The sequence below is a fragment of the Bos mutus genome, chromosome 24 (assembly GCF_027580195.1).
Source record: "Bos mutus isolate GX-2022 chromosome 24, NWIPB_WYAK_1.1, whole genome shotgun sequence".
NCBI lineage: Eukaryota > Metazoa > Chordata > Mammalia > Artiodactyla > Bovidae > Bos > Bos mutus.
This window is the reverse complement of record NC_091640.1, coordinates 21309096-21323005: the sequence shown is the minus strand read 5'-3', so window position 1 is coordinate 21323005 and position 13910 is coordinate 21309096.

Sequence of the window (13910 nt, the reverse complement as noted above, 5' to 3'; positions counted from 1 at the left end):
GGAAGCATTACTACTACAAAGCTAGTGGAGGTCACGGAATTCTGGCTGAGCTATTTCAAATCCTAAAAGATGATGCTGTAAACGTGCTGCACTCAATATGCCAGAAAATTTGGAAAACTCAGCAATGGCCACAGGACTGGAAAAGGTCAGTTTTCTTTCCTGCTGCTGCTAAGTCGCTTCAGTCGTGTCTGACTCTGTGCGACCCCATAGACGGCAGTCCACCAGGCTCCTCCGTCCCTGGGATTCTCCAGGCAAGAACACTGGAGTGGGTTGCCATTTCCTTCTCCAATGCAGGAAAATGAAAAGTGAAAGTGAAGTCGCTCAGTCGTGTCTGACTCTTCGCGACCCTATGGACTGCAGCCTACCAGGCTCCTCCGTCCATGGGGTTTTCCAGGCAAGAGTACTGGAGTGGGGTGCCATTGCCTCTCCGAGTTTTCATTCCAATCCCCCAAAAAGGCAATGCCAAAGAATGTTCAAACTATTGTACAATTGCACTCATCTCACATGCTAGCAAAGTAATGCTCAAAATCCTTCAAGCTAAGCTTCAGCAGTACATGAACTGAGAACTTACATACGTACAAGCTGGATTTAGAAAAGGCAGAGGAATCAGAGACCAAACTGCCCGCATCCATTGGATCATTGAAAAGGCAAGAGAGTTCCAGAAAAACATGTACTTCTGCTTCATTGACTACACTAAAGCCTTTGGTCATGTGGAAAATTCTTAAAGAAACTGGAATACCAGATCACCTTTCCTGTCTCCTGAGAAACCTGTATACAGGTCAAGAAGCAACAGTTAGAACCAGACATGGAATAACTGGCTGGTTCAAAATTGGGAAAGGAGTACGTCAAGGCTGTATATTGTCACTCTGTTTATTTAATTTCTACGCAGACTATATCATGTGAAATGCTGGGCTGGATGAAGCACAAGATGGAATCAAGATTGCCGGAAGAAATATCAATAACCTCAGATATACAGATGATACCATTCTAATGGCAGAAAGCAAAGAGGAATTAAGAGACTCTTGATGATGGTGAAAGAGGAGTGTGAAAAAGCTGGCTTAAAACTTAACATTCAAAAACTAAGATCATGGCATCTGATCACATCACTTCATGGCAAATAGATGGGGAAACAATGGAAACAGTGACAGTCTTTATTTTCTTCAGCTCTAAAATCACTGTGGATGGTGACTGCAGCCACGAAATTAAACGATGCTTGCTCCTTGGAAGGAAAGCCATGACGAACCTAAACAGCATATTAAAAAGCAGAAACATCATTTTGCCAACAAAGCTCCATATAGTTAAAGCTATAGTTTTTCCAGGAGTCATGTACAGATGTGAGACTTGGACCATAAAGAGGGCTGAGTGACAAAGAATTGATGCTTTCGAGTTGTGGTGCAGGAGAAGACTCCTGAGAGTTCCTTGGACAGAAAGGAAATCAAACCAGTCAATCCTAAAGGAAATCAGTCCTGAATATTCATTGGAAAGACCGATGCTGAAGTTGAAGCTCCAATACTTTGACCACCTGTTACAAAGAATTGACTCATTTGAAAAGACCCTAATGCTGTGAAAGATTGAGGGCAGGAGAAGGGGGAAACAGAGGATGAGATGGCTGGATGGCATCATCAACTCAACGGACCTGAATTTGAGCAAACTCTGGGAGATAATGAAGGACAGGAAAGCCTTGCATGCTGCAGACCACGGGGTCACAAACGTCAGACACAACTTAGCGACTGAATGACAACAACATAAGACAATAAGATAATGTTTTCTTAAAAATATGTGTATATACTGTTAGTGGGAATGCAAATTGGTACAGCCACTATGGAGAACAGCATGGAGATTCCTTAAAAAACTGGAAATAGAACTGTCATACGACCCAGCAATCCCACTGCTGGGCATACACACTGAGGAAACCAGAACTGAAAGAGACACACGTACCCCAATGTTCATTGCAGCACTGTTTACAATAGCCAGGACATGGAAGCAACCTAGACGTCCATCGGTAGACGAATGGATAAGGAAGTAGTGCTACATATACACAATGGAATATTACTCAACTATAAAAGAGAACACATTTGAGTCAGTTCCAATGAGGTGGATGAAATACAGAGTGAAGTAAGTCAGAAAGAGAAAGACCAATAGTGTATTAATGCATATATATGTAATTTAGAAAAATGGTAATGACAATCCTATATGTAAGGCAGCAAAAAAGACACAGATGTAAAGAACAGACTTTTGGACTTTGTGGGAGAAGGCAAGGGTGGGATGATTTGAGAGAACAGCATTGAAACATGTATATTGCTGCTGCTAAGTCGCTTCAGTCGTGTCCGACTCTGTGCGACCCCATAGACGGCAGCCCACCAGGCTCCCCCGTCCCTGGGATTCTCCAGGCAAGAACACTGGAGTGGGTTGCCATTTCCTTCTCCAATGCATGAAAGTGAAAAGTGAAAGTCAAGTTGCTCAGGTGTGTCCGACTCTTCTCAACCCCATGGTTGCAGCCTACCAGGCTTCTCCGTCCATGGGATTTTCCAGGCAAGAGTACTGGAGTGGGGTGCCATTGCCTTCTCCAACATGTATATTACCATATGTAAAATAGATGATCAGTGCAAGTTTGATGCATGAAGCAGGGCACTCAAAGCTGGTGCTATGGGACAACCCAGAGGGATGGGATGGGGAGGGAGGTGGGAAGGGTGTTCAGGATGGGGGGACACATGTGCACCCATGGCTGATTCATGTCAATATATGACAAAACATCACAATATTGTAATTATCCTCCAATTAAAATAAATTAACTTAAACAATAAAATTAAAAATTAAAAACTATGTGTATATATGCATACTTTTTTCTATACATTCCAATATTTTGTTAATGGGCAATGGATCATATTACATACTCTGTTTAGTAAACTTTTCTCATGTAATATAGAATGGACACATTTCCTTTGCCCTTAAATCTAGATATATTATTTGTACAGCATTCTGTGGTATAGAATTTATGGTTAAATCATTTAATTGATCATGTCTGACAGCCATTTGGGTTATTTTCCCTTTTATTGGTATTATAAATAATGGTGCAACAAACATCTTTGTGGATAACTTATTTGCAAGCTTTTCTCATTTGTTATATGAGATATCTTGTAATACAAGCTTTTCTTATGTGTAATAAGGACCTGTGATACAAAGATTTAAGAATTATGTTGAGAATCACTTGAAGTGACTAATGAGATGTGTTTCAGAACAGGTCAAGATTTCAGACCTCTAACCAGAATATTGATACCTAAAATGACTGGAATTAGACTAGAATCTTAAGAGATTCTCTTTCAATAAATTCACGGAAACCTGTGTCTACATCATTTTTCAACTACATCCATATGAGCTCCTAGACCCTAAAACAGGCATTCTTTCTTGGTCCTGAGGAATTACTCTACTCTTTCCCAAAATAAGAATAGATATATATTTTTCTAACACCAAGCAGCTATAAGATCAAGAATATCTGACTCTGCAAGTAATTTAACTGCTTGACAGAATAAAACTTAACAATCTTCAGGTAAAGACAATACAGCCCAGAGTCTTTACAATGGCTCATTTACAACGTTCAGCATTCAGAAAAAATTACTAGAAAATGTGATCCATAATCAAGAGGGAAAACAGTAAGCAGACAAATGAATGACTCAGATACTCATATTACCAAATAAGGATCTTAAAAATAACTACTATAAAATGTTAACAAATTAAGAGAAAAATATATAAGATAGGTGAACAGATGGCAAATTCCAAAAGAGAAAGAGAAACTCTTAACAAGAACCAAATAATTCTTTATAGAATTTGAAAATCCAGTATCTTGATAAAGAATTCATTGGAGAGTTTAGCTGAAGACTGGACACAGAAGAAGAACTGACCAGTGAAACCAAAGATAGGACAATACAAAGGATCCAAAATGAACTACATAGAGACAATAATAATTATAAGAAGCAAGAACATCTGGGGACACTATCAGTCCAATATATATGTATGGAGGCCCAGAAAAAGAATGGGGAGGAAATATATTTAGAGATAGTAAATGAAATTTTTCAAAAATGAATGAAATATGACAATCTACATATGAGAATCTAAATGAATCCCAAACAGGATGAGGCACATTACAGTCAAACTTCAGAAAACCAAAGAGAAAGAGAAACGTCTTAAAATAGTCAGTGTGGGGAGGGGGGCGTATTACATTCAGGGGAACAATATCAATAACGACTAACTTCTCATCAGAAGCTATGAAACCACCAGGCAGTAGAACATCGTCAAAGTGCTAAGAGAAAATATTAGTTGATTTAGAACACTATACCCAGTTCAAATATCCTTCAAAAATGAAAAGAAATCAGAGACATTTGTGTGTCTGCATGTGCTCAGTCACTAAGTCATGTCCAGCTCTTTGTAAGTCCATGAACTGTATCCCATCAGGCTCCTCTGTCCATGGGATTTTCCAGGCAAGAATTCTGGAGTGGGTTGGCACTTCCTCCTCCAGAGGATCTACCCAACTCAGGGACTGAACTTGCATCTCCTGCATTAGCAGCCAGATTCTTTACCACTGAGCCACCTGGGAAACCCACAGACATTTTCAGACAAAACTAAAATTTATCCCAACAGAACTACACTGTTAAAAAAAAAAATGCTAAAAGCAAATGATCCTATAAAGACCTAGACCTGTAAGAAGTAGTCCTGGAAATGGTAAAGATATGGTAAACATAAAAGACTATTTTAAGTGTTTCTCTTTTAAAAACAAAGGAAGACAATCTTATTCTAAAATGTATATGGACAAGGAAAGGACCTAGAAAAACCAGAACAGTTTTGACAAGAAGAATACACTGGGAGGAATTTTTAAACTTACTATATGGCTACAGTAACGAAGACAGTGTGGTACTGCTGGAGGAATGAACACAAAGATTGATGACACAGAACAAAGAACCCAGAAATAGACTTGTACAAACACGACCATCATTTTCTGACCCAAGTCGAAATGCAATTCAATGGAGAAAGGATAGTCTAGACAGCAAATGGTGCTGGAGCAAATGGCAAAACAAAACAAAAAACCTTGATCAAAACCTCACACCTAATTATTGATAATGAGCCATAGGTTTAAAGGTAAAACTGTAAGATTTTTGGAAGAAAACATAGGAGAAACTCTTTGGAATCTAGTGCTAAATTCAGCATCACTAGTGATTAGTCATGACATCAAAAGTATAATTCCTAAAAGAACAAATTAATAAATTAAACTTCATCAAAATTAAAAACTTTTTTGCTCTATGAAAGACCATGAAAAGTGAAAGTTGCTCAGTTGTTTCTGACTCTTTGCGACCCTGTGAACCATACAGTCCATGGAATTCTCTAGGTCGGTATACTGGAGTGGGTAGTCTTCCCTTCTCCAGAGGATCTTCCCAACCCAGGGATCAAACCCAGGTCTCCCACATTGCAGGTGGATTCTTTACAAGCTGAGCCACAAGGGAAACCCAAGAATACTAGAGTGAATAGCCTATCCCCCTACTCCAGGAGATCTTCCCGAGCCAGGAATTGAACCAGGGTCTCCTGCATTGCAGATGGATTCTCTACCAACTGAGCTACAAGAGGATGACAAGGCAAGACCTAGACTGGAAGGAAATATTTGCAAACTATGTAAGGACTTGTATCTAGAACATACAAAAAATTCACAAACCCAACAGTAGTAAAGTAAACAATCCAATGAGAAAAATGAGCAAGAGACATTAACAAAAATTTCACTGAAAAGATTTATGGATGGAAAACAAACATTAAAAAGTTGTTTAACATCATTAGCCATTAGAGCAATGCAAATTAAAACCACAATGAAACATCATGACAAATCTATTAGGATGACTAAAATAAAAATAATAAGTGCTGTGAGGTTGTGAAGAAACTGAATCTCTCATACAAGGCTAGTGGGAATGTGAAATGGGACAACCAATCTGGAAAACAGTTTGGCAATTTCTTATAAAACTGAATATATTCTTATTATTTGACCCAGTACTCACACACTTAGACATTTATTCCAGAGAAATGAAAATTTATGCCCACACAAAAACTTGTATATGAATGTTCATAACAGTTTTATTCAAAATAGCCAAAATATGGAAACAGCCCAAAAGTCCTTCAGTGTGTACACAGAGAAACAAACTATGGTGAAATGAAATACTACTCAGCAATAAAAAGGAGTAGACTACTGATATATGATGCATATTGTATGGCTCTCAGAGGCATTCTTCTGAGTGGAAAAAGCCAAACGAAAAAGATTACATACTGTATGACCCCATTTATACAACATTCTTAAAATGTCAATACTACAGAAATGGAGAACAAGTTAATGGTTGCCAAACAACAGAGAATGGAGAAGCGGAGCGTGACTATGAAAGGGGGTAGCACAAGGGAATTTCTCGGTATTGATGGAGCAGCTTTATATCTTGATTATATAGTAACACAAATCTATATGTGTGGTAAAACGGCATAGAAACATACATACACATACATACAAACTCATTATTGAAAACTGGTAAAATCTGAACTAGGCAAAGTTAACAGTACGGTACCAGTATCAATTTCCTGGTGTCTATATAGCATAAAGGTAATGTGTCACCGCTGAAGGAATATGGGTCAAGGATACACAGGATTCTACTACTTCTGCAACTTCCTGTGAGTCTGTAACTATTTCAAAAGTGAAAGATTTTGGAAAACTAACGACTATTTAAAGTAAAAGCAGTAACAATGTATGGAGGGGTTTATAACAAATATATAAGTAAAATATACAACAAAAATAGCACTAAATAAGAAACAAAGTTAAATACAATTGTAAGATTCTTATATTGTTTGTATAGTGGTATGACTGAATTCAAGATCAATTGTCATAACTTAAGGCTTCATACTCGGAGAAGGCAATGGCACCCCACTCCAGTACTCTTGCCTGGAAAATCCCATGGATTGGGGAGCCTGGTAGGCTGCAGTCCATGGGGTCTCGAAGAGTCAGACATGACTGAGCAACTTCATTTGCACTTTTCACTTTCATGCATTGGAGAAGGAAATGGCAACCCACTCCAGTGTTCTTGCCTGGAGAATCCCAGGGACGGGGGAGCCTGGTGGGCTGCCGTCTATGGGGTTGCACAGAGTCGGACACGACTGAAGCGACTTAGCAGCAGCAGCAGCAGCAAGGCTTCATACTATAACCCCTTGAACAGGCACTAAATTAACTATCTGCCAAGAAGTATAGCTAAAAAGCAAATAAAAGAGACAAAATGGAACACCAGAATGAGCTTGATTAATTCAAGAGAAAGCATGAAACAAGAAACAAAGAACAGATGGGACAAATAGAAAATAGGAACAAAATGGTTAAACCAACCATATGAGTAATTAGAGTAACTGTAAATGAACTAGACACTCCAATAGAAGATCATTTGTATTTTTTAATAAAAGAGTCAAATACATTTTATAAGAGTTACACATTAAATATAAGTAGACACAGGTTGAAAGATACATGCTACACAAATGCTAATCAGAATAAAGTAGGTGCAGCTATGTTAATAACAAAGTAGACTTCAAGACAAGGATAATCACCAGTGAAAGAGGAATACTTCATAATGATAAAAGGATCCGTTTTACAGGACATGACAAGCCTAAATATATGCACCCAACAAGTTTTCACATACAAATAGCTAAAACAGAAAATGACAGAACCAAACAAATCTTTCATCTTACTTGGGTATTCAACACGTCTCTCAGTAATCTTTAGGAGAAGCAGACAGAAATATTAATAAGCATAGAAAAATATGAAAAAACACCATCCACAAAGATTTCTTAATTGACACTTATAGAACACCCCACCTAACCACAGCAGAAAACATTTTTTTCAAGTGCACATGGAATATTCACCAATACAGACTATTTATCGGGCCATTAAACAAGTCAATAAATTTCAAGCATTGCAATCATACCAAATATGTTCTCTGACCACAATGGAATTAAACTGGAAATCAATTTAAGAAAAAAAATAAGTCTTCACCTCTACATCAGCAGAGTCTTCCTGTCTCAAATAATCTAGATAAGATCGTCTCAGACCCTCATCCGCTATCTATGGAAATCTGATATCCTCTCCTGTGTTAGGGTCTCCAGAGAAAGAAAACCAGTCGGATGTGTATACATACATATATATAGACAGAGAGAGATTTCTTTTTTAATTGGCACATGTGATTGTACAGGCATAACAAATTTCAAATCTGCAGGGCAGGCTAGCAAACTGAAGACTAGGGGAAGAGCTGTCATTCAACTCCAAACGCAGTCTGCTGGGAGAATTTCTTCTAGCTCAAAGGAAGTCAGTCTTTGTTCTAGTAAGGCTTCAAGGAATGGATGAGGCTGACTCACCCTGGAAGGTTTACTGGTTTGAAGTCCAAGCATTTAAATGTTAATCTCATCCAACAAAGACTCTTTCACAAAAACATATAGAATTTGACCAAATACCTGGTCACTGCTGCTCAGCCAAGTTAACACATAAAGCTAACCACCATTCCTCCCCACCAAGACTTCTTAAATTTCTTGAATCATGAGCATGCCTCTCCAAATTAACATCTGTCCTAAATCAGCTCAGTTTACAAATCATCAGGCCACCTCACATGTGCCATGAATATGAAACCCGGCCCCTTCCGCCAAGTTCCAACAAAACCAAGAAACTAACAGAACCCCATTCAGATGAGGCCTTTGTGGGTGTAACAGACATTAGTGAACACCAGGGGATACAGGCTGAGGTTCTTCTTCAGCCACGCAAACTGCTTCAGATTGCACAATAAACCCTCCACCATGTGACCTATTCTCTTTGCTTCTCCTTCCTTTCCTGTTCTTCCCACCTCCAAAGAATTGTTCATTTCTAATACAAGGTAATCTAAGTGTTTCTACTGATTCCTTGATGTCTGGCCAAACCACTTTCCATCCCAAGGTATTTTCCTAAATAAACGCATTGCCTGGGAAGAATTCCAGGACCAGCTGAAAACCACCATTTCATCTCAACCTTCTCAGCCACCTGGTTTCCCCTTCAGTTCATTTAAATAGAGTCTCTCACTTTATTCCACTGCCCTCCAAATCAGTCAAGAGAAGGAAAAATGCTGAACTGATTACATTTAAAACCTAGTAAGTTCCTTCTAAAATAGGTGGCTTTATGAGCACCATGAGGCCAGCAAAAAAGTGAAGGAATGAACAGATGATTTGTACTGAGGACTGGGTGGCTGTGGAAGAAACACACCCAGTTGTGGGGGGGCGGGTGGGGATTGATCAGATCTGGCTGAAAGCCACTACTTGGGGGGTGGGGGCAGGTGCACTGCAGAAATGTGACCCACAGACCCCAGCTTACAGCTCTCTGGACCCGTGTCCACAGCTCCAGCCTGTGCTGAGATGGTGAAGGCGCTTGCCTTTGATGCCTCCCACCTCCAGTTGGAGGGTCCTCTGTTGGAGCTTTTCCCTATGGAAATTCACCATCAGATTCCATTCCCTGCCATGTTGGAGAAGAATGTAGCCAATGAAACCCAGCTGATGCCTGCAATGGTTTAATCTACCACCTTGCAGGAAAATACATTTAAGAAACAACTAAAAAAGCAATGTCTGTTTCCACCAGCAGGAACGCGGGTTTAACGGTGGGCTTTCCCACCAATGCGAGAGACGTTGGGGGAGAAACTTTCTTGAGGCCCTTCAAGCCTCACTGTGGTCACCTGAGCTGGGTTGGGGGCACTGCGTGTGAGGAACAGAGAGCGGCCTCAAAGCCCAGCTCAAAGCAGGCTGCGCGCCCCAGGCAACCGGCACGAGGGACCCAACGCGGACTGGAGGTGAACGAAGCCCTGCACCGAGACTGATCGCGACCGAGAAGGGGTCGGAGCAGGGGCTGCCCCCAGGCCACCCTATAGAGCTCACACCCACCTTCCTTCCCGCTGCCGAGTCCCGCGCCGGCGGGGAGCAGGCTCTGCTGCGGACTTGCGTCCCTCCGGCTGCAACACAAGACACGAGGGGTCGGAGCAGCGCCCGGGTCCCGTGTTGTAGCCCGAGGTCTCACACCGTGTCGTGGGGAGCCCGGCCGGCGGGCACCTGCCCCGCTTCCTCTTCCAGGTGGGCCGCCAAGAGTGCCTCTCGCTGGCTATCCGGACGAGCACGCTGTATAATAACAGAGGCTGCATCGAGATGGAGCGCTGGGACCGTCCTCTGTGGAAGTAGAAAACCAGTGGAAAAACCAGTGGTCTCCGTGAAAGGCAGCCTGGAGCTGAGGACTCCGGCTGCGGCCTGCAGGAGCCCCGCGCTCCAGGTGCGCGTCCAGCTGATGGAAATGCTCCAGCGAGCAGACCGGCTCACAAATACTTAGCTGTCCACATGCCTTTTCCTTCCAAAAATGAATTACGGCTGTTTACAACCCACTAATTACAGTTTATTACAACAATACTTCCTAGGAAATGGGTTCTTACTCTAATACTATGATGAGAATTTTATAAATGCCAGACAAGTACAATGAATTGCCCTGAATTATAATAAATATCTGTGCTTTGGGAGTGAGGCAGTAAACACAACATTATTGCTATCCATTTTCAATGGGCCTATCGAGGATTTATTACTTATTTATGGCTTGTTTTTATTCAAAAACTCCTACATATCATTTTTATGTGGATTCTTTTTGGTGAGTCATTTCTAGGTTTTCTTACAAAATAAAATGAGGTCTGTCCAGAATTTTTTTAAAAGGGCCCAAGTTCAATTTCCCCAAAGGTGACCTATTGAAATTTCTCCTCCAGAGCCCCTGTCGGCTAAACTCTTCGCGGAAATCATGGATTGACATGAGAATAAACTGAGGCTTTGCTCATTCTACTTCTGCTCCAATAATGCAGACCATCAGCCTTGTTCAAGAAGGCAACGGGCTTTAACACAGTTTAGATGTTAAGTAAAACTGCAGAAATTCGATAAGACATGGTTTTCTCTCAGTGAAAGACAAGAATCCCACAGATTCACCAATTAGGAGGAAGAGAAATAACAATATTATGTCCACATTTTACACAGAAACTTAAAACTGAATTGTTGTTGTTTAGTTACTAAGTCATGTCCGACTCTGCAACCCCATGGACTGTAGCCCACCAGGCTCCTCTGTCTATGGGATTTCCCAAACAAGAATATTGGAGTAGATTGCCATTTCCTCCCCCTGGGGATCTTCCTGACCCAAGGATCGAACTTGGGTCTCCCACATTGGCAAGCAGATTCTTGACCACTGAGCTACCTTGGAAGCTCTAAAACTGAATATTTTGAACGAAAAAAAAAAATCCATTTTCCTGCCTAAAGGACCTAAAAAATTCACAAGGGCTCTTTCCAGTGACCTGAATTCTCACCATTGTCTTTAAGTGTGTGTGCACGCAGAGCACACATTCCCCAAATAAGTTTTTTCCCCAGACTCCTTTCACTTTTCTGTCCTGTATCTCCTGGAATCATTCACCTTTTAAGACTTTGCTATGTTCTCAGGGCCCAGGACAGGACCTCTGAGAAAAGAGACCTGTCAGGGGGCCCAGGCCTTGCCTGATGCCCGCTATTGGGAGAAGCTCCCCCACCCCAGAGAGTCCAGACACCCCGTGTCAGCCGTGTCCCCCAGCAGCCAGGCTCAAACTGAACTCAGAAGAAATGGAAATTCTGTACGCGATGATCTGCCTTTTGAAAAACAGCAGAAGTGTGTTTGCGTTGAGTTCTGTTTTAAGAAAGTGAAGGTTTCCCAGTGCTTGTCAGCACGTCTGACTGTGCGCATGTGTGGCACCCTACGGTGTATTTTGAGAAACCAAGGGACATGGAGGCAGGCCGAGCCCTGAAGCGAAAGCCCCGTGATGAGGCAATGGCGTGGGGAGGTCAAGCCCCAGCCCTGCCAGACAGTGGCTGGGGGTGAGGCCACTCTGTGCGACCCTGAGAAACAGACCTGGAGGCTGCAGCCACACCCTGCCTGTTTGCACGATGCTAGGAGAGCTGGTCCCCACGAACCAGCCAGTAAAAGTGTGGGCCAAGCAGAGGCAGAGCCTCAGTCCACAGGAGCCCCTGCACCTGCCCCCTGGCACATCCTCCAGGTGCCCTGAGCCAGGCCTTCCACCCCCATCTGTCTCACGTGGGGGCTCAGCTGGAACAGCAGAGGGACAGGGGCCCCACCCTGGTCAGGGGAGAATGGGGACCACCACAGGAGACGGGCCTGTGGGAAGCTCCGGGCGCTGCCGGGCTGGAAGGCGAGTCCAGGCAGAGGGAGCAGGGAGGCCTGAATAGTGGAGACGGGCGATGTTGCAGGAAGATGAAGACAAGACCAGCCTCCTGTCTCCTCACTGCCTGGGCCCTTCCATCCCCACCCAACCCCTCACAGCCCTGGAGGGAACCATCGTCTTCTCCAAGCCCATGCTGAGATGGGGCTACCTGGCTTGTCTGCGTCAATGAGAGGTCAGAGTGAAGACAGAACGGGAGTCAAAAAAGCTGAGAGCAAAACTCAAAACCCCCAGAGCCCACCTGCAGGACGGGAGACCCTGAAACCAGCAGGCTGGGAGGGCAGCAGACAGAGAATAAAGGAGAAAAGATGCTTTAGTTTGATCAAAGAGCGGCTGTAGCAGGTGGACACTGTTGTGAAAGAGTTAGTTGCTCAGTCATGTCTGACTCTTTGTGACCTCATGGACTGTAGCCCACCAGACTCTTCTGTCCATGGAATTTTCCAAGCAAGAACACTGGAGTGGGTCGCCATTCCCTTCTCCAGGGGATCTTCCCAACCCAGGGATCGAACCTGGGTCTCCCACTTTTGCAGGTGGGTTCTTTACCATCTGAGCCAGGGACAGGGAGACCGTTGTAGGTGGAAGGTTAGTGGCCTCCTGAGGACAGTGAAGTCTGGAGTGAAGCAGGACTCGGGGAAACCTGAGCAGAGTTTACATCCTGCGAGGTGTTGGTGAAGTGCAGCTGGAGTTCAGGGCTGACATGCCTGTTCAGAGCGTCCTGGCAGCTTCCCTCCAGGGCAGGGCCTGGATGGGTCAAGCAGGGCAGACTAAGGCCTGCAACAAGAGGGTGGTGGGCAGAACCCCACCCTGGCTTTGCCTCTGGGGTGCAGGTCCCTGTGTATCCCCCGGCAGAGTTCAGAACAACCTGCCCGGAGGTGAGGGAGGGGAAACAGAAGGGGATAGGGTGGCAACCAGAGACCTGGGTGTGTGAAGTGAGGATCTGCAACCTCCTGGCTTCCTGGGACATGGCTCCTGCCCACAGAGCGCCCCCAGCTGGTCACGCAGATGTCATGGCATCATGGACTCAGAGGTGCACAAGTTCCCATCCCCAAGCCCGGCCCAGGGTCTGACTTCAGGAAGAACCTTAAAGGAGGTGGTGAAGTGAGGGAAGGAAAGACAGGCCAAACACACTACTGGAGTCCTAGAAATCTCTTGAGGACTGGCAAATAAGCAAGAGACGGTGGAGCTACTTGAAAAATGATGAAGTCGGAAATGTTAAAAATGGCCATCATTACGCAGGGAGGTGGGGTGCAGCAGGAGTGCCGTGAAACAAGGCCAATCTGCTTTCCATTTTCTGCAGGTTCTACTTGCGCTCTATTTTCTTCTATTTATTTTCATACCCCTTTAAAATAAAGCCTCTACATTAAATAGTCACCTTTCATCCATTTGTAATTCTCTCCCTCTGGGGCACCATAAATTTCTTTTATATTATTATCATATTAGAGAACCTAATACATTTTCTCCCCTTGCCTCCAGAGCACAACTCACAGATGCTTCCAGAGCAGCACGAAGACCACACGAGTCTGCTTTATGGCATTTTATAGGATGGGCCCACTGGCGCCTGTTTTGGAAAGAATGTTAATGAGGAAAGAAAGACCGTACTTTGGCTTCTACCTCATTACTAGA